Source organism: Ranitomeya variabilis, chromosome 3 (genome assembly GCF_051348905.1).
Source record: "Ranitomeya variabilis isolate aRanVar5 chromosome 3, aRanVar5.hap1, whole genome shotgun sequence".
Classification (NCBI taxonomy): domain Eukaryota; kingdom Metazoa; phylum Chordata; class Amphibia; order Anura; family Dendrobatidae; genus Ranitomeya; species Ranitomeya variabilis.
Genome location: NC_135234.1, coordinates 532,161,827 through 532,189,700, shown reverse-complemented (window position 1 = coordinate 532,189,700; position 27,874 = coordinate 532,161,827).

The window sequence follows — 27,874 nt, the reverse complement described above, 5'->3', positions numbered from 1 at the left end:
TGTTCCATCGGTCGTTGTTGCGGAGATATGAGGTACCGGTGGTTCCTTCTACTGAACCTCCTGCTCCTGTGCTGGTGGAGGGTGAATTGGAGTACGTCGTGGAGAAGATCTTGGACTCCCGTATTTCCAGACGGAGACTTCAATATCTGGTTAAATGGAAAGGCTATGGTCAGGAAGATAATTCTTGGGTAACTGCCTCTGATGTTCATGCCTCGGATTTGGTTCGTGCCTTTCATAGGGCTCATCCAGATCACCCTGGCGGTTCTTGTGAGGGTTCGGTGCCCCCTCCTTAAGGGGAGGGTACTGTTGTGTATCCGCTTTTTGGGCTCCCCTGGTGGTTGCTGGTGGTACTGGTGACTTGTTTGCACTTTGCTTCTTCTGTTCACCTGCTTCCATCAGTGTTTGGGAGTTTCCTATTTAGCCTTGCTCTCCAGTCATTTCCTTGCCGGTCATCATTGTAACCAGAGCCTTCGGTTGCATGTTCCTGCTACTAGTCTGCTGATCAGCTAAGTGGACTTTGTCCTTTTGTTTTGTACCTTTTGTCCAGTTTGCAGTTTTTGTAAATTCTCTGTAGCTGGAAGCTCTAGCGGGCTGGAATTGCCACTCCTGTGTCATGAGTTGACACAGGAGTCTTAAAGTAATTTCAGGATGGTTTTTGAAAGGGTTTTCAGTTGACCGTGAAGTCCTCTTTTGTATCCTTCTGCTATCTAGTAAGTGGACCTCTCTTTGCTAAATCTACTTTCATACCGTGTATGTCTTTTCCTCTTAATTCATCGTTATTACATGTGGGGGGCTGCTATCATCTTTTGGGGTATTTCCCTAGAGGTAAGCCAGGTCTGTTTCTTCCTCTACCAGGCGTAGTTAGTCCTCCGGCTGGCGCGTGGCATATAGGAAGCCGTAGGTATGCTCCCTGGCTACTGTTAGTTGTGTGGTAGATTTAGCTCATGGTAAACTCGAGTTTCCATCACCCGAGAGCTCGTTCGTTACTTATGTGTTTTTTACGTTCCCTTGCCATTGGGAACCATGACAGAAACCGCTGCTAGGCAATGGTGGACACTATATGGCGGGTGGAGCACCAAACACACATGAGGGTTAAACGTCCCCTGGTGTGAACAGCGGCAAACGCTGTTGCTCCACAGAGTCGCAGAAAAACAATAGAATAATACTATTGCCTGTTTGCTGTCACAGGGCACAGCAGATTTACCGCAAGTGCGGTCACAAGACTCAGCCCCTAGGATGCTGGGGTAAGATCTGGACTGGACTCACTATGCGCATGGCATCGCACTGGCGATGCCACTACTCAGCGTGGTCTCTATTTAGCGCAAGTGATGTCTCAAGGCTCAGCTCCTAGGACCCTGGGGTTAGAGCCGGACTGGACCCACAATGTGCAAGGCATCGCACTGGCAATGCTACTACCTGGTGCTGACTCTGACTCCAATCACCCTAGTATTCATGCATCAACCAGAGGGTAGGGGATCATTAGGAGCTTTCACCGGAGTCATTTACACATGCACACACAAACTTGTCATGGTCTATACTAGTGCATGACCGTGCGGCCGTGGGATCCTTTTATAGGTGCCAATCTGCAAGGACTATACTATTAAGCCAATCCGGACTCGCTTGAGGACCTGGGAATGTGACTTCTGACCACCAATGAGTGGTCGCCTCATGGGCATGCTCAGAAGGACAAAAGCTAGACTTAGACCTAGAAATGTCTGCTCGCCGCTGTCTAATGCTGGTTGCTATAGCTGAACCTGTAGAGGTAGCAGCAGCCAGATTCACAGTTCAAGACTGAGCAAAACACTGGGACAGACGTCTTAGCTAAGCAAAGTCTTCTGCAGCTGAGACAGAATGGGAAACCGCAGAAGACATGGCTTGGGATTCCCCTTATATAGCGGGAGAATCCCGAAGCCTAACACGCCCATTACATTGAATCATTCGTCTCCTGTAATGAAACAAAAATAAAAAACAACCATATCCTTCACCTGTCCATCGTTCTGTCCCACACCATAATCCATGTCTGGTGATAAATAGTTTTCAACCAGGATGGTGCCAAGGTGCGACTGTCCAGGCTAAGAACCACTAATGAATGAGCTGCTGCTTCACATTCACTGTAGCAAAATTCTCCTGGTGATCCCTGACAGCTGAGGGTTTTAAGTATAGGGACTCATAAAACAATAAGAACTCATGATGTGTGTTACATGCTTGCATATTTTGTTCAAAATATTGACCAATACCTCATGTATTTTATTTGTCTTTGTCAGTTTTTTGTTGCATATTTTACATCTCTTGAAGGGTGCAGCCAGGTCCTTTAATATTTGAAGAATTGGAATGTCTATCACTTTGGGGTGCACTAATATAGTGCTTGGCAGCCTGCCTGTGTGCTACAGTTATCTGTGTGCCAGGCCACCTATACAAGCTTAACCATGTGCATTTTTAATGCAACCCATTTATATTGCATTCAGCCTTAATTATCATGAGAGGCTGCTGCACCCTGCACTGAATTTAATATTGTGTCTTGGCGTTGGTAAGTACGGCTGCCATATTTCTGGGATCACAGCGTTACTAAAATAGCACAGTTTTAAACGCTTCATGACATTTGCCATAAGTTTACACCATGGTCGGACAAGGGTTCCCTCAAAATGACAAATTTATGTCATGGCAAGCATGCCCTGGCATGATCTCTGCCGGGAGAAAGTTATGGGCGAGCTGTAGCTGTCACTGGCAGGAGTGGTGCATGCACTGCTTCGATAGCAATCGCAGAATTTGGAAGGGATACCCTCTCCTATGCGATTGGCACTTTTACAGGTATAATGCATTGCAATGCTGGATATTTGTAATGCATTATATCAGCGATCAGAGTTAGGTTATGTTTCCACATTCCGTAAAGGCAGCACTGTGGATGCAGCAGATACCTGCTCCTTACAAAGTGCTGCCGGCTTTTGTAAGCGCTGTGATTCTGCATGGTTCATTGAACACATGCGGAATCACTGCATCATATACATAGGACGGTGCTATTTATCTTGCGGAGACTGAGCGTCTCCGCAAGATAAATAGACATGCAGCGGTCTATAAAGACGCACCGCATTTGCATATACGCAGGTCTGCCACTGGTGTCTTTGAACGCATTGTGGAGATGGGATTTCATAAAATCCCATCCATTATGCTGTAACATCTGGCTGCTGTGGATTGGATGCTGCGGCTGTACCCTTAGGCTACCCAAACTATCAGTATTTAGTTAGTAATTCACATCAGTATTTGTAAGCCAAAACCTGGAGTAGGTCAGGCATGCAGAATTGGTGCATTTGTTTCTATTACACCTTTTCCTCTGATTGTTCCTCACCTGGTTTTAGCTTACAAATGCTGAGAAAAAATACTGAACAAATACTGATAGTGTGGCCATATCCTAAGAGAGGTTAAAGTCACAGAGAGGTGCTAAGTAAAAAAGTAAAAAAAAGTAAAGTTATAAGAAATTGCAAAAGTATAAAAAAATATAAAATAAATAAGCAAAAAAATGAGATAAATATTAAACAATATAGGCATATTTATGTAAAAAATAAACAAATAAACCACATATTTGCTATCAACACATCCAGAATGTCCCGATCTATAAATCTGTCACACTATGTATCCTTTTCAGTGAAGTCCATAACAAAGAATGGCAAAAAAATATGCTTTTTCATTATGCCCATAACAAAGTGGAGTAAAACAAGTTCAAAAAGTCAAAATGACTAAATAAAAATGACATCCCGGAAAGCGTAATCTTGTCCCACAAAAAAAACAAGCAGCTATACAGCTCAGTGAATAGAGAAATAAAAAAAGTTATAGCTTTCAGAATAAAGCGACGCAAAAAAAAAAATTTTTTTTACAAAAGTTTTATTGTGTAAAAGCGGCATAACATGAAAAATTATATAAATTTGATATTGCAGTAATCATACTGCCCACAAAAATAAAGCTGTCTTATCACTTTTACCCAGGCCGCAAACAGGGCTTTACTGCCCTTACTAATGTATGGGGCCCGTACCCCCCTCTTTTTGCTACCGTTCACTGGGCCCCAGGGGCAGGATTAGGTCTGTTCAGAATCTATCGAATCTATTGCCTGTGGCTTCCTGCACATCAATAGTTAACAGCCATCAGCCAATCACAGGTCGTCAGCTAAGGCTGCATTCACACATAAGGTTTTTTGTTTCAGGCTAATTCCGGCTCTTCCGAAAAAAAACCGAATCGGAATAGTATAAAACCGGATCCGGCTTTTCCCCCATTGACTTGTATTAGCGCCAGATTGTGCCGGATGGCCCAGTGTTCCTTCTGGTTTGATGCCGGATCCGGCAGACAATCGATTCCGGCATCTGGAAGTTTACTGTAGCGTTTTTTGTCTGCGGCGAAAAAGCCGGAAGGGCCAGATCCGGCCTTTCTGGCTTTTTGCTGCAATGCATGTATATGGACGCCGGATAGCGCCGAATCCGGAAAATGGCGGATCCGGCGGCCTGATCCGGCTTTTTACACTGAGCATGCTCAGAAACTGTGGGCCTGCCCCCAGGACTATATATAAAGCAATGCCATTGAGGCCTTCACTCATTTCCAGCCATACTGCCAGCCAGAGAGACCACAAGAGAGACACACCCTGCCAAGACAGAAGAACAAAGGAGCCAGAGAGTGGAGCCAGCTACAAACCTGCCACAGAGGCCTGCCAGCTATAACCTGCCACAGAGCCCAGCCAGCTCTCCTGCCACAGAGGCCTGCCAGCTCTCCTGCCACAGAGGCCTGCCAGCTATAACCTGCCACAGGGCCCAGCCAGCTTTCCTGCCACAGAGTCCAGCCAGCTCTCCTGCCACAGAGGCCTGCCAGCTATAACCTGCCACAGAGCCCAGCCAGCTCTCCTGCCACAGAGGCCTGCCAGCTATAACCTGCCACAAAGGCCTGCCTGCTATAACCTGCCACAGAGCCCAGCCAGCTCTCCTGCCACAGAGGCCTGCCAGCTACCTGCTACAGAGGCCTGCCAGCTACCTGCCAGAGGCCTGCCAGCTATAACCTGCCACAGAGCCCAGCCAGCCAAGCCGTACCAGAGCAGACATGTCTTCTTCTGGGAGCCCTCCTCCGCATCGGCAGCACACTGAGGTAAATATGTTTTTAACATGATTTTGCTCTCTTGCTCCCTCGCTGTCTTGTGTGTGTGTGTCTGTGTGTGTATGTGTGAATGTATGTCTGTGTGTGTATTTGTGTATGTATGTGTATATTAATGTATTTTGTCATTTTGCATCTTTGTAGGAAGCTGCTGAAGCTGCTGCCATAGTCCAAGAGGTGCTCCCCGAAGAAGAGGGAAGGGGTGGAGAAAGACATGGAGAGGGTTCACAATTGGTATGTTTCTTTCATGTATTGCGGAACCGCAACCTAACACTACACACAACACATAACACTAGATACTTACAGATAGAACACAACACATTCAAACTGATACATTCAGACATCACACAACACATAAAAAACTTATCATTATAGATATCACATGGCACACAACACATAGAAAGGCTACCTACAAGCAAAACATTTTATGTTATTTTTCTTCTAGAGTTTGGATTCTGGTGCTCAATCGAGAGGTCCTTCCAGTGGCCCCCAGGGTCGTCGGCGTGAGAGTCGTGGCGGCCGTCGTCATGTAAGATTTTTTTTTTGTAGGTTTTCTATGTTTACAATTTTGTGTTAATTTATTTTTCCTTTTTTATAACAGGTTTCACAGCGTGCTCCTGATTCTGACGGTGAAGAGGTCGGCCTTGATATTGACCTCCTCATCGATCTTGTCTGAGACAGGGAGCCGCTGTGAAACATGGGTGACCGCCGCCATGCTGATATCACAGTGACCCGTCGACTCTGGGAGCAAATCTGCCAAGAACTTATATCGAGATGGGAGGACCTTGATGTTCAGGCCCAGAATCAAGAACGTAAGTATCCACAGTTCAGTTTTGTTGATGCATTCTAAGTATTGTTTCTAACCAAGTTGTGTTTCTCCTTTTTTAACAGGTGAGAGGATTGTGAAAAGGTGGCGGTCGATCAGGGATCGCTTTAAGAAGGAGTTTAACAAAGAGATGTGGGCCCCGAGTGGATCTGGAGGACGCAGGAGCAAATACAAGTATGCCCAAGCCCTGTTGTTCCTCAGGTCAACCATGGTGACACGAAGTTAAATAATACCCACCACATGCACTAACAAATGTCTAAACCTCTTTTGCTCTTTCTGCCAGGGCCATGCAATAACAGTATATTAATTGTTTGTTTTTCTCTTTTGTTCCACAGCACCATCGGGAGCACTTGGGAGCCTGCAGCACAGTTGAACCCTTCTGTGGTGATCCCTCAGGAGGCCGCCACTGAGGGACACTTTGACAGTGAGGAACCCTCTGCACCTTCCCACTCTGCACCTTCCCACTCTGCACCTTCCCACTCTGCACCTTCCCACACATCGGATCCCTCTGTCCCATCCACGAGCGCTGGAGCATCCTGGCCGGTTCTATTGCATGTATCTGCTGGTGAGGATATATCGTTTCCTGTACCCCACCCCTCTGCTGCAGCCACCTCTAGTACACCAGTAGCATTGGGGCACCTTCGGCAGAGGGGTCAGATACAGAGTTATGCGCCCGAGTTCTTACACCTGAAAGCATCATTCCAGAACTGTCTGAAAGTTTTGTCCGAGCAAATGGCTGCAGGTTTTAATTTTATAAATAAAAGTATCCTCAAGACGCATACACTTCTGTTAACGATGCGTTCAGAGGCAAGACAGTCACCGAATAATACTTTTTTCAGTCGGTGCTTGAGCAAATGGAGATGCTATCTGCTTCTCAGCAGATGCAAGTAATGGTCTACTCTAGCGCTCATTGTCTCAAGAGCAGAGACTCTTGCCACCCATGCTGCAACTGCCCCCCTTCCTCCACTGTCCATCAATACAGCCACTACTATCCTCCTGACCCGTACGACCAATCTGCCCATGCCCCATCCCACCAACCTCACCATCACCCACATCGTGCCCGTGCCCCGTTCCACCAGCCACAACACTTCCAGTGTTCCCATGCCCCTTCCCACCAGCCACACTACCAGCGTCCCGCCCGTGCCCCTTCCCACCAATATGATGATCCTGACCCATACCACTTCCCATCCACTTCATCCATGCCTCCTCTCCCTGGCCACTACCACCAGCCTGTTTCACCTCCTTCCGAACCCTCTTCTTCACCCATCACTGCTTCTGCCTCCCAATCCTCCCGAAACATCACCTACACCCCTCCATCCTACCAAATTCATAACCCCAATCCCATTTTCTTGCCCACCTGGTCAATTGCCTTCTCCACTCCTTCACCACTACCTATTGATCCTTCCCCACCACCAACACATTCCTCTCTCCACACTCCCACTGTCGAAGTGTCCCTATCCGACAGCCCCTCCAGCACTATCTCCACCACGACTTATTCCAAACTGTAGTTTGTTTTGTATGCTGCAAAATGTATTTATTTATTTTTGTTTCCAAATAAAAGTTGGGTTTGGATATTGTAAAAAAAAAAATAATAAAACTTTGTTGTTTACAGCTATCTTGTATTTATTCTTTATAAGGTATAGCTTAGCACACTTTGGTTAAACAAGGTTTATTGGTCAGAGGTTAAATACTTTGGGTACAAACCCAAACAGATGCACATCTTGGGTAAAAGGTAAAACCAAACAGGTACACATCTTGGGTAGGTAAAACCAAACAGGTACAAATCTTGGGTAAAAGGTAAAACCAAACAGGTACACATCTTGGGTAAAAGGTGAAAAAGTTACTAGGTTCAAGACAAATTATTTAAACTCTCTCATCCTGCCAGTGTATTCTTCCTTTGGGTGAAATAAAATATTCTGCAAAGTGATCCTGTATTCTGGAAACAGTGGCAGAACTTCTATACGTTTGGTTGCTATATTCAGCCAAGGTGGTTTCTGCAGAGTGGTCCTCAATGGAAAGCTGTTCCTTGGATATAACATAATTGTGTAGGACAACACACGCTTTCACTACCTCATCCACAGTGTCTGTCTTCAAGTTAATGGATGTCAGGAGAACTCTCCATTTGGCGGTTAAGATCCCAAACACACACTCCACTGTTATGATCCGGTGGTAGGATCACCAAACTGACCTGATAGGTAAACCTGAATAGTTGGACAAGCTCTGGGGATGTGGGAACTATACCGACCGCAATCCTGATCCTATCCACACACACTAAAGGCAGCCGTGGAGCGTTACCTAAAAACCTAGACGCCTCATCACAGCCTGAGAAACTAGCTACCCCTAGAGAGAAAGCAAAGCCTCACTTGCCTCAGAGAAATAACCCCAAAGTTTAGGCAGCCCCCCACAAATAATAACGGTGAGTTATGGGGAAAATACAAACATAGGAATGAAAAACAGGTTTAAGCAAATGAGGCCCGCTAACACTAAATAGACAGAAGATAGCAGGGATCTGTGCGGTCGGTACAAAAAACTATCAAAAACTATCCATGCAGAAAGTACAAGAACCCCCACACCGACTCACGATGTGAGGGGCGCACTCTGCTCCCCAGAGCTACCAGCAAGCAAAAAATCACATATAAGCAAGCTGGACTGAACACATCATATACTGAGAAACATTTTCAAGAAAACAATGAGCAAAAAGAACTAGCAAGACTTAGCTTCTCAGAAATAGACAGGTCACCAGGAAAATCCAGGAGAGGTCAGAACCAGTACTGAATACAACGACAGCAGGCAACAAGTAAAGGTCCAGGTGGAGTTAAATAGGAACCAGCATAGCAGGAAATGAGGCAGCTGAGCCCAGCTCCAGACCCGCAGTATCGCTAAAGGCCACCAGAGGAAGCCCAGACAGAATTCACAACAGAACCCCCCCCCTTGAGGAGGGGTCACCGAACCCTCACCAGAGCCCCCAGGCCGATCAGGATGAGCCGAATGAAAGGCACGAACCAAATCGGCCGCATGGACATCAGAGGCGACAACCCAGGAATTATCCTCCTGACCATAGCCTGTTATGACCCCAATGGCAGAGGGTCTCAAAAGTACATACCAAGTCTGCAAACACAAAAAACCAGCTCATAGGGCAGTGGTAACTGGGCTGACCATATATCTAATCCTAGCACCACAAATAGCAGCAGCCGGGGAACGTGCCTACGTTGGTTCTAGACGTCTCGCGCCAGCCGGAGAACTAACTAACCCTAGAAGGGAAAAGATAGACCTTTCTTGCCTCCAGAGAAAAGAGCCCAAAAGTTGGATACAAGCCCCCAACAAATAATAACGGTGAGGCAAGGAGAAAAGACAAACGTAAGAATGAACTAGATATTTAGCAAAGAGAGGCCCACTGACTAATAGCAGAATATAGTAAGATGACTTATACGGTCAGCAAAAACCCTATCAAAATTTCCACGCTGGATATTCAAGAACCCCCGAACCGTCTAACGGCCCGGGGGGAGAACACCAGCCCCCTAGAGCTTCCAGCAAAATCAGGAATCACATTTAGTACAAGCTGGACAAAAAATAAGAGCAAAGCAAATAACCAAAAAACAAGGAAGCAGGACTTAGCTTAATTTTGCAAGATCCAAGACCAGCAGACAGGAGCAAACAGAAAGGAACTGATTACAACGATGCCCGGCACTGGACTGAGAAACCAGGAAGTTTATATAGCAACACCCCTGGACTAACGACCCAGGTGGGTGCCAAACTGAGGAAAGACAATCCCAGAGTCATATCACTAGTGACCACAAGAGGGAGCCAAAAAAGTCTAATTCACAACAGTACCCCCCCTTTAAGGAGGGGTCACCGAACCCTCACCAAGACCACCAGGGCGATCAGGATGAGCAGCGTGAAAGGCACGAACTAAATCGGCCGCATGCACATCAGAGGCAACCACCCAGGAATTATCCTCCTGACCATAGCCCTTCCACTTGACCAGATACTGAAGCCTCCGCCTGGAGAGACGAGAATCCAAGATCTTCTCCACCACGTACTCCAACTCACCCTCAACCAACACCGGAGCAGGAGGCTCAACAGAAGGAACCACAGGTACAACGTACCGCCGCAACAAAGACCTATGGAACACGTTGTGAATGGCAAACGACACCGGAAGATCCAAGCGAAAGGACACAGGATTAAGGATTTCCAATATCTTGTAAGGACCGATGAAGCGAGGCTTAAATTTAGGAGAGGAGACCTTCATAGGAACAAATCGAGAAGACAGCCATACCAAATCCCCAACACGAAGTCGGGGACCCACACCGCGGTGGCGGTTGGCAAAACGTTGAGCCTTCTCCTGTGACAACTTCAAGTTGTCCACCACATGATTCCAGATCCGCTGCAACCTATCCACCACGGAATCTACCCTAGGACAGTCAGAAGGCTCCACATGTCCCGAGGAAAAACGAGGATGGAAACTAGAGTTGCAAAAAAATGGCGAAACCAAAGTAGCGGAACTAGCCCGATTATTAAGGGCAAACTCAGCCAACGGCAAGAAGGTCACCCAATCATCCTGATCTGCAGAAACAAAACACCTCAAATAAGCCTCCAGAGTCTGATTAGTTCGCTCCATTTGTCCATTAGTCTGAGGATGAAAGGCAGACGAAAACGACAAATCAATGCCCATCTTAGCACAAAAGGATCGCCAGAACCTGGAAACAAACTGGGATCCTCTGTCAGACACAATATTCTCAGGAATGCCGTGTAAACGAACCACATTCTGAAAGAACAAAGGAACCAGATCGGAAGAGGAAGGCAGCTTAGGCAAAGATACCAAATGGACCATCTTGGAAAAGCGATCACATACCACCCAGATGACAGACATGCCCTGAGACACCGGAAGATCTGAAATGAAATCCATGGAAATGTGTGTCCAAGACCTCTTCGGGACAGTCAAGGGCAAGAGCAACCCGCTGGCATGAGAACAGCAAGGCTTAGCTCGAGCACAAGTCCCACAGGACTGCACAAATGACCGCACATCCCGTGACAAGGAAGGCCACCAAAAGGACCTAGCCACCAGATCTCTGGTGCCAAAAATTCCCGGATGCCCTGCCAACACCAAGGAATGAACCTCGGAAATGACTCTGCTGGTCCACTTATCAGGAACAAACAGTCTGTCAGGTGGACAAGAGTCAGGTCTACCAGCCTGAAATCTCTGCAACACACGTCGCAAATCCGGAGAAATGGCTGACAGGATAACTCCCTCTTTGAGAATACCAACTGGTTCTGCGACTCCAGGAGAGTCAGGCACAAAACTCCTTGAAAGAGCATCAGCCTTCACATTCTTTGAACCTGGTAAATACGAGACCACAAAGTCAAAATGGGAGAAAAACAATGACCAGCGGGCCTGTCTAGGATTCAGGCGTTTAGCAGACTCGAGATACATCAGATTTTTGTGATCAGTCAAGACCACCACACGATGCTTAGCACCCTCGAGCCAATGACGCCACTCCTCAAATGCCCACTTCATGGCCAACAACTCCCGATTGCCAACATCATAATTCCGCTCAGGAGGCGAAAACTTCCTAGAGAAAAAAGCACATGGTCTCATTACAGAGCAACCAGGGCCTCTCTGCGACAAAACGGCCCCTGCCCCAATCTCAGAAGCATCCACTTCAACCTGAAAGGGAAGTGAGACATCAGGCTGGCACAAAACAGGCGCCGAAGTAAACCGGCGCTTCAACTCTTGAAAGGCTTCCACGGCTGCAGGAGCGCAGTTAGCAACATCAGAACCTTTCTTGGTCATATCCGTCAAAGGTTTAACAACGCTAGAAAAATTAGCGATAAAACGACGGTAGAAGTTAGCAAAACCCAAGAACTTCTGAAGACACTTAACTGACGTGGGTTGAGTCCAATCATGAATAGCTCGGACCTTGACTGGGTCCATCTCCACCGCAGAAGGGGAAAAAATAAAACCCAAAAAGGGAACCTTCTGTACTCCAAAGAGACACTTTGAGCCCTTAACAAACAAAGCATTCTCACGCAAAACCTGAAACACCATCCTGACCTGCTCTACATGCGAGTCCCAATCATCAGAAAAAAACAGAATATCATCCAGATAAACAATCATAAATTTATCCAGATACTTCCGGAAAATATCATGCATAAAGGACTGAAACACTGAAGGAGCATTAGAGAGCCCGAAAGGCATCACCAAGTACTCAAAATGACCTTCGGGCGTATTAAATGCAGTTTTCCATTCATCTCCTTGCTAAATGCGCACAAGGTTGTACGCACCACGAAGATCTATCTTGGTGAACCACTTGGCACCTTTAATCCGGGCAAACAAGTCCGACAACAGAGGCAAAGGATACTGAAATTTAACAGTGATTTTATTCAGAAGCCGATAGTCAATACAAGGTCTCAAAGATCCGTCCTTCTTGGCCACAAAAAAGAATCCCGCACCAAGAGGGGAAGAGGATGGACGGATATGCCCCTTCTCCAGAGATTCCTTGATATACGAACGCATTGCGGTATGCTCAGGTACAGACAGATTAAATAATCTTCCCTTAGGAAATTTACTACCTGGAATCAAATCTATAGCGCAGTCACAGTCCCTATGAGGAGGAAGAGCACTGGACCTGGACTCGCTGAATACATCCTGGTAATCAGACAAATACTCAGGAACTTCCGAAGGAGTAGAGGAAGCAATAGACACCGGCGGGGAATCACCATGAATTCCCTGACAGCCCCAACTTGACACAGACATTGCCTTCCAATCCAAGACTGGGTTATGGGTCTGTAACCATGGCAGACCCAAAACGACCAAATCATGCATTTTATGCAGAACAAGAAAACGAATCACCTCCCGATGTTCAGGAGTCATGCACATGGTTACCTGTGTCCAAAACTGCGGTTTATTTTCCGCCAATGGCGTAGCATCAATACCTCTAAGAGGGATAGGATTTACCAACGGCTCAAGAACAAAACCACAGCGCTTTGCAAACGACAGATCCATAAGACTCAGGGCAGCACCTGAATCCACAAACGCCATAACAGGGTAGGAGGACAATGAGCAAATTAAAGTCACAGACAAAATAAATTTAGGTTGCAAATTACCAATGGCGACAGGACTAACAACCCTAGTTAGGCGTTTAGAGCATGCTGATATAACATGTGTAGAATCACCACAGTAAAAACACAACCCATTCTGACGTCTATGATTTTTCTGTTCATTTCTAGTCTGAATTCTACCACATTGCATTAAATCAGGTGTTTGTTCAGACAACACCACCAGAGGATTCGCGGCATTGCGCTCCCGCAAACGCCGGTCAATTTGAGTAGCCAGCGCCATGGAATCATTCAGACCTGTAGGAATGGAGAAACCCACCATCACATTCTTAATGGCTTCAGAAAGGCCATTTCTGAAATTTGCGGCCAGAGCACACTCATTCCACTGAGTAAGCACGGACCATTTCCAAAATTTTTGGCAATACACTTCAGCTTCATCCTGACCCTGAGAAATAGCCAGCAAGGCTTTTTCTGCCTGAATTTCAAGATTGGGTTCCTCGTAAAGCAATCCGAGCGCCAGAAAAAACGCATCAATATTTGCCAATGCCGGATCTCCTGGCGCTAGCGAGAAGGCCAAATCCTGAGGGTCGCCCCGTAAGAAAGAGATAACAATTTTTACTTGCTGAGCTGAGTCTCCAGATGAACGGGGTCTCAGAGATAGAAACAATTTACAATTATTCCTGAAATTCCTAAACTTAAATCGGTCTCCAGAGAACAGTTCAGGAATAGGTATTTTAGGTTCAGACATTGGACTACTGGTAACAAAATCTTGTATGCCCTGCACACGAGCAGCAAGCTGATCCACACTTGTAATCAAAGTCTGGACATTCATGTCTGCAGCAAGCACAAGCCACTCAGAGGTAAAGGGGAGGAAAAAAGAGAGGAAAGAAAAAAAACAACAACAAAAAAAAAACTCAGACTTTCCTTTCTTGTAATCCCACTTCTGCAATGCATTAAACATTCAAACTTGGCCGGGCATACTGTTATGACCCCAATGGCAGAGGGTCTCAAAAGTACATACCAAGTCTGCAAACACAAAAAACCAGCTCATAGGGCAGTGGTAACTGGGCTGACCATATATCTAATCCTAGCACCACAAATAGCAGCAGCCGGGGAACGTGCCTACGTTGGTTCTAGACGTCTCGCGCCAGCCGGAGAACTAACTAACCCTAGAAGGGAAGAGATAGACCTTTTCTTGCCTCCAGAGAAAAGACCCCAAAAGTTGGATACAAGCCCCCAACAAATAATAACGGTGAGGCAAGGAGAAAAGACAAACGTAAGAATGAACTAGATATTTAGCAAAGAGAGGCCCACTGACTAATAGCAGAATATAGTAAGATGACTTATATGGTCAGCAAAAACCCTATCAAAATTTCCACGCTGGATATTCAAGAACCCCCGAACCGTCTAACGGCCTGGGGGGAGAACACCAGCCCCCTAGAGCTTCCAGCAAAATCAGGAATCACATTTAGTACAAGCTGGACAAAAAATAAGAGCAAAGCAAATAACCAAAAAACAAGGAAGCAGGACTTAGCTTAATTTTGCAAGATCCAAGACCAGCAGACAGGAGAAAACAGAAAGGAACTGATTACAACGATGCCCGGCACTGGACTGAGAAACCAGGAAGTTTATATAACAACACCCCTGGACTAACGACCCAGGTGGGTGCTCACTAGTGACCACAAGAGGGAGCCAAAAAAGTCTAATTCACAACAATAGCCCTTCCATTTAACTAAGTACTGAAGCTTCCGTCTCGAAACACGAGAATCCAAGATCTTCTCCACCACATACTCTAATTCTCCCTCGACCAAGACCGGAGCAGGAGGGTCAACAGAAGGAACCACAGGCACCACATATCTCCACAACAATGACCTATGGAACACATTGTGAATGGCAAATGATGCTGGGAGGTCCAAACAAAATGACACAGGGATGAGGATTTCCAAAATCTTATAAGGACCGATGAAACGAGGCTTGAACTTAGGAGAGGAAACTTTCATCGGAACATAACGAGAAGACAACCATACCAAATCCCCCACACGAAGTCGGGGACCCACACAGCGAGGGCGGTTAGCAAAGCGCTGAGCCTTCTCTTGTGACAACGTCAAATTGTCCACCACGTGGTTCCAAATCTGCTGCAACCTATCCACCACAGAATCCACCCCAGGACAGTCAGAAGGCTCAACCTGACCTGAGGAAAAATGAGGATGAAAACCAGAATTGCAATAAAAAGGCGAAACCAAAGTAGCAGAACTAGCCCGATTATTGAGGGCGAACTCAGCCAATGGCAAAAAAGTCACCCAATCATCCTGATCCGCAGAAACAAAACATCTCAGATAAGTCTCCAAGGTCTGATTAGTTCGTTCGGTTTGGCCATTCGTCTGAGGATGGAAGGCCGATGAAAAAGATAATTCAATGCCCATCTTAGCACAAAAGGACCGCCAAAATCTGGACACAAACTGGGATCCTCTGTCAGACACAATATTCTCAGGAATACCATGCAAACGAACCACATTCTGAAAAAACAGTGGAACCAAATCGGAGGAGGAAGGCAGCTTAGGCAAGGGCACCAAATGGACCATTTTAGAAAAACGATCACAAACCACCCAGATAACAGACATCTTCTGAGAGACTGGAAGATCCGAAATAAAATTTATGGAAATATGCATCCAGGGCCTCTTTGGGACAGGTAAAGGCAAAAGCAATCCACTGGCATGAGAACAGCAAGGCTTGGCCCGAGCACAAATCCCACAGGACTGCACAAAGGAACGCACATCCCGTGACAAGGAAGGCCACCAAAAGGACCTAGCCACCAAATCCCTGGCACCAAAAATCCCAGGATGACCCGCCAACACCGAAGAATGAACCTCGGAAATGACTCTACTGGTCCATCTATCCGGGACAAACAGTCTCTCCGGTGGACAACGGTCAGGTATATTGGCCTGAAATTCCTGCAGTACCCGTCGTAAATCAGGGGAGATGGCAGACAAAATCACCCCCTCTCTGAGGACACCAGCCGGTTCAGAAACTCCCGGAGAGTCAGGCACAAAGCTCCTAGAAAGGGCATCAGCCTTCACGTTCTTCGAACCCGGAAGGTATGAAACCACGAAATCGAAACGGGAGAAAAACAGCGACCATCGAGCCTGTCTAGGATTCAGCCGTTTAGCAGACTCGAGATAAGTCAAATTCTTGTGATCCATCAAGACCACCACACGATGTTTGGCTCCCTCAAGCCAATGTCGCCACTCCTCAAATGCCCATTTCATTGCCAACAACTCCCGATTACCAACATCATAATTCCGCTCGGCAGGCGAAAACTTTCTTGAAAAGAATGCACATGGCCTCATCACAGAGCCATCAGAGCTTCTCTGTGACAAGACAGCCCCAGCTCCAATCTCAGAAGCATCAACCTCGACCTGGAAGGGCAGAGAGACATCCGGCTGACGCAAGACAGGAGCCGAAGAGAACCGACGTTTGAGCTCCTGAAAGGCCTCCACGGCCACAGGAGACCAATTCGTCACATCAGAACCCTTCTTGGTCAAATCCGTCAAAGGCTTAACCACACTGGAAAAATTAGTGATGAAGCGACGGTAAAAATTAGCAAAACCCAAGAACTTCTGAAGACTCTTTACCGATGTAGGTTGAGTCCAGTCATAAATAGCCTGGACCTTGACTGGATCCATCTCAATGGTAGAAGGAGAAAAAATAAAGCCCAAAAAGGAAACCTTCTGGACTCCGAAGAGACATTTAGAGCCCTTCACAAACAAGGCATTGGCTCGCAGGACCTGAAATACCATCCTGACCTGCTTCACATGAGATTCCCAATCATCAGAAAAGACCAAAATATCATCCAGGTACACAATCATAAACCTATCCAGATATTTTCGGAAGATGTCATGCATAAAGGACTGAAACACAGATGGAGCGTTAGCAAGCCCGAATGGCATCACCAAGTACTCAAAATGGCCTTCGGGCGTATTGAATGCTGTTTTCCATTCATCGCCCTGCTTTATACGCACAAGATTATACGCTCCACGAAGATCTATCTTGGTGAACCAACTGACCCCCCTAATCCGAGCAAACAGATCGGACAACAGTGGCAAAGGATACTGAAATTTGACCGTGATGTTATTTAGAAGGCGATAATCTATACAGGGTCTCAGAGAACCATCCTTCTTGGCCACAAAAAAGAACCCCGCACCCAAAGGGGACGAGGACAGGCGAATATGCCCCTTCTCCAAAGACTCCTTGATATAACTCCGCATAGCGGCATGTTCTGGTACAGACAAATTAAAAAGTCGTCCCTTAGGGAACTTACTACCAGGAATCAAATTTATGGCGCAAACACAATCCCTATGAGGAGGTAGGGCACTGGACTTGGGCTCATCAAATACATCCTGGTAGTCCGACAAAAATTCAGGGACTTCAGAAGGAGTAGAAGAAGCAATAGACACCAAAGGAGCATCGCCATGAATTCCCTGGCAACCCCAACTTGACACAGACATTGCTTTCCAATCCAGGACTGGATTATGAGCCTGCAGCCATGGCAGACCTAACACGACAACATCATGCAAATTATGTAACACAAGAAAGCGAATCACCTCCTGATGTGCAGGAGTCATGCACATGGTCACTTGAGCCCAGTACTGAGGTTTATTCTTGGCCAATGGCGTGGCATCAATTCCCTTTAGTGGAATAGGGAATTGCAAAGGCTCCAAGATAAAACCACAGCGCCTGGCAAAAGACAAATCCATCAAATTCAGGGCAGCACCTGAATCCACAAAAGCCATAACTGAGTAGGATGACAGAGAGCAAATCAAAGTAACAGACAAAATGAATTTAGGCTGTACAGTACCAATGGTGACAGACTTAGCGAAGTTTTTTATGCGCTTAGAACAATCTGAGATAACATGAGCAGAATCACCACAGTAAAAGCACAACCCATTCTGACGTCTGTGATTTTGCCGTTCAATTCTGGTCAGAATCCTGTCACACTGCATAGACTCAGGCCTCTGCTCAGAAAATACCGCCAGATGGTGCACTGGTTTGCGCTCCCGTAAGCGCCGATCAATCTGAATGGCCAAAGACATTGACTCATTCAGACCCGCAGGCGTGGGGAACCCCACCATAACATCCTTAATGGCTTCAGAAAGACCCTTTCTGAAAATCGCTGCCAGGGCACACTCATTCCATTGAATGAGCACAGACCATTTCCTAAACTTCTGACAGAAAACCTCTGCTTCATCTTGACCCTGGGAGAGAGCCAGCAAAACCTTTTCTGCTTGGTCTACCAGATTAGTTTCCTCATAAAGCACTCCAAGCGCCAGAAAAAACGCATCCACATTTTGCAATGCAGGATCTCCCGGCGCCAGAGAGAATGCCCAATCTTGAGGGTCACCACGCAACAAAGAAATAATAATTTTAACTTGCTGAATGGATCACCAGAGGAACGAGGTCTCAGAGAAAGGAATAATTTGCAATTATTTTTAAAGTTCAAAAACCTAGATCTGTCTCCGGAGAACAGCTCAGGAATAGGTATCTTAGGCTCTGACATAGGACTGCGGACTACATAATCCTGAATGCCTTGTACCCTAGCAGTGAGATGATCCACACTAGAAGACAAACTCTGAAGGTCCATAGCTGCAGCTGAATTCTGAACCACCCAGAGATTAAGGGGAGGAGAGAGGCTAGACACACTGCAGAGGAAAAAAAAAATGAACTCAGGATTTCTCTTATCCCTCTTTTGCGATGCATTAACTCTTTATTGGCCTGCTGTACTGTTATGATCCGGTGGTAGGATCACCAAACTGACCTGATAGGTAAACCTGAATAGTAGGACAAGCTCCGGGGATGTGGGAACTATACCGACTGCAATCCTGATCCTATCCACACACACTAAAGGCAGCCGTGGAGCGTTACCTAAAAACCTAGACGCCTCATCACAGCCTGAGAAACTAGCTACTCCTAGAGAGAAAGCAAAGCCTCACTTGCCTCAGAGAAATAACCCCAAAGTTTAGGCAGCCCCCCACAAATAATAACGGTGAGTTAAGGGGAAAATACAAACGTAGGAATGAAAAACAGGTTTAAGCAAATGAGGCCCGCTAACACTAAATAGACAGAAGATAGCAGGGATCTGTGCGGTCGGTACAAAAAACTATCAAAAACTATCCACGCAGAAAGCACAAGAACCCCCACACCGACTCACGATGTGAGGGGCGCACTCTGCTCCCCAGAGCTACCAGCAAGCAAAAAATCACATATAAGCAAGCTGGACTGAACACATCATATACTGAGAAACATTTTCAAGAAAACAATGAGCAAAAAGAACTAGCAAGACTTAGCTTCTCAGAAATAGACAGGTCACCAGGAAAATCCAGGAGAGGTCAGAACCAGTACTGAATACAACGACAGCAGGCAACAAGTAAAGGTCCAGGTGGAGTTAAATAGGAACCAGCATAGCAGGAAATGAGGCAGCTGAGCCCAGCTCCAGACCCGCAGTATCGCTAAAGGCCACCAGAGGAAGCCCAGACGGAATTCACAACACTCCACCATTCTCCTTGCACTTGTGAGTCGGTAGTTGAAAATTCTTTTAGTATTGTTTAAACCACGGCTGGAGTAGGGTTTCAAAAGATGTTCTGAAAGCTGAAAAGCTTCATCTCCAACACAAACAAAAGGCATTGGTGGCTCAGAGGTTTGAGGCAGTGGTCTAGGGGGGTGGGGGAATTGAAAGTTTGTCCATACAAATGCCGGCGCATAGAAGACAGTTTGAAAACTTGAGAATCATTAGAGCGGCCATACGCCCCAATATCCACCGCTACAAATTTGTAATCCGCATCGGTGATGGCCATCAGCACGATGGAAAAGTACTTTTTATAGTTGAAAAACTGAGATCCAGAACCAGCCGGTTTCACGATACGGATGTGTTTCCCATCCACCGCGCTTAAGTAATTGGGAAACTGGCACACTTCCTGGAATCTGTCAGCAACTTCCAACCATGTCTGCATTCTGGGATGTGGAATGAATTCGTCGTGCAGAGAGTCCCACACAACACGGCAAGTGTGCCTCACTATTCCAGATATGGTTGAAGTGCCCAGTCTGAACTGAAAATGTAGTGAAGACAGGGATTCACCAGTTGCTAGGAATCTGTGAACAAAAGCAAGGCAGAAATTACTGCAAATTCAAAATATCAATCAATGAAAGTGCGCTACAAGAGTAGATACAAAAAGAATGCTTACCGAAGAGTGACCATCAGACACTCAGCCGGTGTAATGGAGAATCTGCAATAGGTATCACTCCTTCTTATTAGATGTTCAACCTGCTCCACCAATACATCAAAGTTCTCAGCTTTCATCCGCACATAGCTGAAAAACTTGTCAGGGTCTCCTCGTAGCTCCATGTATAAAATAGAAAAGACTCCCCTTGTCATTCTCTGTGCTGTGATGGGGTGGATCCACAAACGGCGTCGGCGCAGACGCATGACACGCTGTCTCTCTTGCTCCTTCTCAATAACAATTGCTTTCAATCGATTCGCCTCCACGATGAAATCCACATTGTTCTGCAGAATCTTCGCAATAATGCCGTCCATCTTGCTCTGTATCTTGCTCCTCTCAAACCTGTCACAGATGGGCTGTAGGAACACTATATATAGTTTTCAGCGGGCCAATCACCTTTTTAGCCTTTCAGGTGGCGTTTCTAGAAACCAGATCCGTCAAAAACCGGATGGAAAACCGGACGAAACGGATTTCTCGCCGGATCCGGGCACCTGATCCAACTGAAAAATGGATCTGTCTCATCCGGTTTTTACAAAATAAGCCGGATCCGGCGCGGCGGCGCGACACCGGAACCGGCATGCAGCGAAAAACCTGATGTGTGAAAGCAGCCTAAAGGCGTACATGTTGCCAGCGTTTATGAAGTTTCTGCCATGCACAGACGCATCAGCACCTCAAATGGATGAGGAAGAGGTTGCTGCTGCAATGCAGCCAGGTAAGGAGAAACATTTTTTACTTTTTTTACTGAAAGCCACAATATGGGGGCAGGACAGGGAGTTCATATGGGGAAGGATGGAGACACATAGAACAGGATGGCAAAATGGGAGATACCTGGGGAAGGATTAGAGACATCTGGGGCAAGATGGGTGACATCTGGGGCAAGATTGTAGACACCTGGGGTAGGATGCAAGATCATATTGGACAGGATGGGGGATAATATGGGGCAGGATGGAGACAGATGGTGCAAGGATAAGATGACATATTGGGCCAGGAACAAGACTCATGGTGCCAGTATGGGGGGATGTTATTACAGGAAGGGGTCATGATGTGTGGACATTATTACTGTAGAGGCTAATTAAGTGATATCATTACTGCTGTTATGCATTTTATTTTTGACAATAGGTCATCGACTTGCATTGATACAGAGGTCTTTGTCCGTGCCAGTTAACAGGTTGATATGAAATGTGCACATGTTGCAGCGACCGTGGCAACAGCTACGAGCCCTGACGCAGTATGTCATTTCGTATAGGGTGAGGACTTATTTTTTGTGTGCCGAGCTGATGTTTTTAATGATACTATTTTGGCGCACATGTTGCGGCGAACAAAAAAAAACCTAATTCTGGCATTTTGACTTTTTTCTCGCTATGCCATTTAGCGATCAGGTTAATCCTTTTTTTGTTGATAGATTGGGTGATTCTTTTTTTATTGTTTTATTATGAATTTGGTGAAAGAGGGGTGAATTAAACTTTCATATATTTTTTTTTTTTTTTATATTTTTAAAAACATTTTTTTGTTTTACTTTTGGCATGCTTCAATAGTCTCCATGGGAGACTATAAGCTGCCATCACTCGATCGGCTAAGCTATATACAGGAGATGATCAGTTTGCCTATATGTAGCTGAAGTACTCGCTTACTCCAGGAGACCTCTGTTTGTCATGCCAACCCACCGGTGACCCGCAATCACATGACAGGAGTCATCGGTGGGCAGATTTCTGACGCAATTGCTGGAAGCGCATGTTAAATGCTGCTGTCAGCATTTGACAGGGGCATTTAACGGTTTAGTAGCTGCGAGTGGATCGCGATTCCAGCCGCGGCTATTCTTAGCACATGTCATCTGTTCAAAACAGCTGATATGTGACAAGAAAGATGTGGGCTCACCGCCGGAGCCCATATCAAAGGGAGGGTGTCTGACATCGGCGTACTATTACACCTGATGTTTGAAAGGGTTTAAATGACACCAGTGTGTAAAAATCAGTCAGCACTCGCATGGTCCGAGTGCTATGCGATTTTCTCTCACCCATAGGCTTGCATTGGTAAGTCTCAGTCGAGTCTCGGTGACAATCGCAGCTTGCTGTGCTTGTACATACATGCTGATTACATCCTAGAAAATAAATGGTGACGTGAGCTTCCCCATAGATTAACACTGGGCTGAGTGCTATGCAATGTTTTCTCACATGACACTTGCCCATATTCTACGGTAGTGTGACGCCAGCCTAACACTCTCCCACCCCTCCAATCTATTCTAAACTCTGCTGCCCGACTAATCCACTTGTCCCTCCACTATTTCCCATCCTCTCCTCTTAGTCAGTCCCTGCACTCACTCCCCATTACCCAAAGACTCCAGTTCAAAACCCTAACCATGACATACAAAGCCATCCGCAACCTGTGTCCTTCATAAAACCGTGACCTAGTCTATCGGTACTTACCTGCACGCAACCTTCGATTCTCGCAACATCTCCTTCTCGCCTCGCCTCTTATCTCCTCTTCCCACAATCACATACAAGATTTTTCCCACGCATCCTCCCTTCTCTGGAACTCTCTACCACAACACATCAGACTCTGGCCTACCATGCAATCCTTCAAAAGTAACCTGAAGACCTACCTCTTCCGACAAGCCTACAACCTACAGTAACCAACGATGCACCAAACTACTAGATGACCTCACCTACTGTATCCCATCCCTTGTAGATTGTGAGCCCTTGCAGGCAGGGTCCTCTCTCTTTCTGTACCAGTCGTGACTGGCATTGTTTAAGGTTACTGTACTTGCTTTTTATTATGTATCTACCTCCTCACATGTAAAGTGCCATGGAATAAATGGCAAATAATAAATAATAATAATACTTTCATTCTAAGCCCTGCTGTGTGCCCAAGCAGTGGTTTTCCACGACATATGGGGTCTTTGCGTACTCAGAAGAAATCGCACAAAAAATTGTATTGTCTATTTTTTCCTGTCATTCTTGTGAACATGAAAAATATGGGCAAAATCATAATTTTTGCAGGAAAAATATATTTGGATTTATTCATTTTCACGACTCAACTTTATAAACCTGCGTAAAGTACCTACGAGATAAAGGTGCTCACCACAATTCTAGACACGTTCTATGAGTGATGTAATTTTCAAAATTGCATCACTTTTGAGAGGTTTCCGCTTTTTAGTCACATCAGGGGCTGTGCAAACATGACATGGAGTCTTCTTGACAATTTTGCTTTCTAAAAGTCAAAAGGTGCTTCTTTCCTTCCAAGCCCTGCAAGTGCCCTCAAACAGTAGTTTTACACCGTTTATGTGATATCACTGTACTCCGGAGAAATTGCACAACAAATTTGGGGGTCCATTTTTTTCTGTTATTCTTGTAAAAATGTTAAGTTTGGGGCTAAATCAAAATTTGTGTGGGAAAACGTAAAATTCACATTTTATTCCTTCCACATTGCTTTAATTTTTGTGAAGCTTCTGAGGGGTTAAATAGCTAATTTTATGTGGTTCAAAGCAAACTAAAGGATGTAATTTTAAAAATGGTGTGAGTTTTGGCTATTTTGGGAGGTATTTGTCCCTCAAAGTCACTTCAAATGTGATGTGGTCCCTAAAGATAATTTTCCAACAAAATTTAGAAAAAAAAATAAATTACTGATCAACTTTTAAACCTTTTAACTTCCTAACAAGAAAATTATGTTTTGAAAATGATGCTGAGGTAAAGTAGACATGTAGGTACTTTGTTTGACTCTGTTGTGTAATATAACTAATTTAAGAGTCTAGCATTTAAAAGTTGGTGGCATGGTTTGTCTGAGGGCCAGAGCAGACATGCTTTCACGGAATTCCTTAGAATCCTCGGATTAAGGTACTTTAAAAATCAGGCAACAGTATGTCAGGATGCGGCTGAAACCCGGAGACACAAACTACAGCTTGAGCACTGATGGTGTCATTGAAGAAAAATACAGATCTTCACAGCCACAGCCAGACCAAAATTCAGCAAGAAAGAAGGCTCCAACACTAAGTGAAATTCATGTCCGAGAAAAGATGACAGCAATGAAATTGGGTCCCAGTACCACACAGACAAGCCAGAAGAGTGTGTCTCCCCGCCCTGCATTAAGAACTGTTACAAAGTCACATCATAATCTATAGTAGCCTTCTTACACCCTCAACTGGAATTTTACAACACCCTTCTTTTGCAAATTGCTCCAGGTCTCTCATATTTGAAGGGTGCCTTTTCCCATCAGCAAGATCTCTCCACAGGTTGGGATTTAGATCTGGACCCAATGCTGCCCACTTGAAAACTCTCCAGCACTTTGTTTCTATCCATTTCTGGGTGACTCTTGAAGTATGTTTAGGGTCATTGTCCTGCTGGAAGACCCTTGACCCATGTAAACCCAGCTTTCTGACACTGGACACTTCATTGCCACCCAAAATCCTTTGGTAATCTTAAGATTTCATGATGCCTTGCACACAGTGAATGCACCCAGTGGCAGATACAGCAAAACCACCCCCAAAAAAATTTGAACCTCCTCCATATTGATTGTAGGCCCTGTTCTTTTCTTTGCAGGCCTCATTGCGTTTTCAGTAGCAGAAGAATGATGAGATTTACGAAAAATCTCTATCTTGCCAAAAATATGCTTTCCTAGAAAGATTTAAGCCTTCTCTCATATATTTTGGCAAACTGCAGTCTAGTTTTTTTTGTCTCTGTGTTTGCAGTGGGGTTCTCCTGGGTCACCAGCCATATTGTTTCATTTCATTCAAAATAGTTTCCCCTACCACTGATGCAACTGAGCCTGCTGGACAGTTTGATTTTCTTTGGATCTTGTTTGGGGCTTCTTATCCATCATTTGGACTCTCGTGTATTACAAACTTTCAATTTTTATCTGAAGTCCACATTAGGGAGATTAGCTACAATGCCATGGGTTGTAAACTTCTTGATTATGTTGTGAACCGTTGACAAAGGAACATCAAGATCCCTGGAGATGGACTTGTAACCTTGAGATTGTTGATATTTTTCAACAATTTTTATTCTCTGGTCCTCAGACAGTTCTCTTCTCCTCTTTGTGTTCTCCATGCTTAGTGCTTAGTGTGGCACACACAGGCATACAATCTCTTCTTTTTATCTGATTTAGTTGTGATATTAATATTGCCTACACCTGTTACTTGCCACGGGTGAGTTTGAATGAGTATCACATGCTTGAAACAAAGTTGTTAACCCACATTTTTGGAAAGGCACCAACAGTTTTGTCTTGCCTATTTTGGGGATTTTGTGTGAAATTATGTCTAATTTGCCTTTTCTACAGTTATTTTGTGTTGTTCCAATACATACAAAGGAATAAACATGTGTATGACAAAATCTATGCAATTGCAATAAATTTCTGGAGAAATACTTAATCTTCTGTTAATTATTTCGGCGATATACCAACACAAAGTACCAAGTATTTGTGATGTGTAGGGGAAATGATACATGGTTTTCTGAGTATTTTAAAAATAAAAATCTGAAAATTGTGAGGTGCATTTGTATTCAGTCCAACTGAGTCAATACTTTGTACCATCACCTTTCACTGCAATTACTGCTCGAAGTCTTTTGGGTATGTCTCTATGAGCTTTGCACATCTAGAGGCTGAATTTTTTTGCCAATTCTTCTTTACAAACTAGCTCTAAATCAGTTAGATTGATTAGATTGGGAGCATCTGTGAACAGCTAGTTTAAAATCTTGCACAGACTATCAATGGAATTTAGTTTGGAACTTTGACTGAGCAATTCAAACACATGAACATACTTTGATCTAAACCATACCACTGTATTTCTGGAGGTATTTTTTTGAGTACAGTAATGGTCCAGCTGAAAGGTTAACCTATGCCCCTGTTTCAAGTCTTTTGCAGCCTCTAACAGGTTTTCCTATGCTATTCTATGAACACAGAATGATTGTGTTAACAATTGTTCTGTGCACATCTATGTCCAGTCACACCAGAAAAATGAACAGTTCATCAGCTAACCTGTGTAGAAGATATATGAAGCAGGGTGCGGTGCACATTGGGGTCAGGCTGGCTCCTGAGCTGAAACCATGGAAGAAATATTGGAAAAATCCAGCAACCGCAAAAAATGTTTTTTATATATAAAACATTACATTTATTTTGTGATTGCTGTATTTTTCCACTATTTATTCCATGTCCAGTTGCAGCCTTTCTAAACAGCCTACTAAATTTCTGCTGATCGGCTTCATACAGCAATTCAATGGTTATTTAAAGTCTTTGACAGGCTAATGTAAAAGCATTCTTATATCTACTGTAGGTTCTGGTCCTGATGTCATGATGACTTTACACAGCCACAGCTCATCTCTACAGAAATGTCTCTTCTCTGTTCTTCAGCATATCATGACATGGTGCCCTTAAAAATATTAGCGTCATTATAATGCTGCTGGATTAAAAATATCCACCCATGCTGTGCCCTAAATAACCATTATGCAATGCACATTAATAAATGATTGCTTATCACTGTGGTCCATGCACAAAAATGAAACTCAACACTGTCACACTTATGGTACACTGCCTCCACACTAACCTCTCATCTAAAATGTTACCAACACACCTGCCCCTTACATACTATGACCACCATACTACACACTACATGGTTCTCCACACTGCCCTTGAAAACTATAACAGTCACACTGTCCTCCTTTATAAATTAAACCCACAACACCTTAGCTATGAACTGTGACTTTCACACTGTCCACTCCCAATGCTGCACCTTCTTCATACCTCCCCACCACACTTGACATTCTCTATGTTGAGTCTCACATGCTGACCCTCTGTATACTGAGCCCCACACTCTGACCTTTCTTCATACTGAGGCTCCTTTGCTTACCATCTCCATATATAATCCATACTCTGACCCTTTTTCATATTCTGCTTCTCATTCTACATAATCAATCTCCACACTACTGTTTTATCATACTAAGCTCTTCTTGCTGCCATTTCTTTATACTGAAGCCTACATGTTCACCCTTTTACATACTGAGCCCCCTATTCTGACTCTTCTCCATACTGAGTCTTGCATTCATAGAATCATAAAATGTTAGAGTTAGAAGGGACCTCCAAGATCATCATGTCCAACCCCCTGATCAATGCAGGATTCACAAAACCATCTCAGACAGATGTCTGTCCAGCCTCTGTTTGAAAACTTCCATGTACGTAGAATACATCACATATCATGGCAACCTGTTCCATTCATTGATCACTCTCAGTGTTAAAAACTTTTTTTCTAATATCTAATCTGTATCTTTCTCCTTTCAATTTCATTTCATTGCTTCTTGTTTCTCCATGTGCAAATGAGATGGATGATCCCTCTACACTGTAATGATGATGAAGTGATGACTTCAGATATTTGTAGACAGCTATTAAGTCTCCTCTTAACATTCTTATTTGCAAGCTAAACATTCCAAGTTCCTTTAACCGTTCCTTGTTGGACATAGTTTGCAGTCCGCTCACCATTCTGGTAGTTTTTCCCTGAACTTGCTCCAGTTTTTTGATGTCTTTCTTAAAAATGTGGTGCCCAGGACTGGACACAGTATTCCAGATGAAGCCTGAACAAGGAGGAGAAGAGGGGGATAATAACTTCATGGGACTAGAC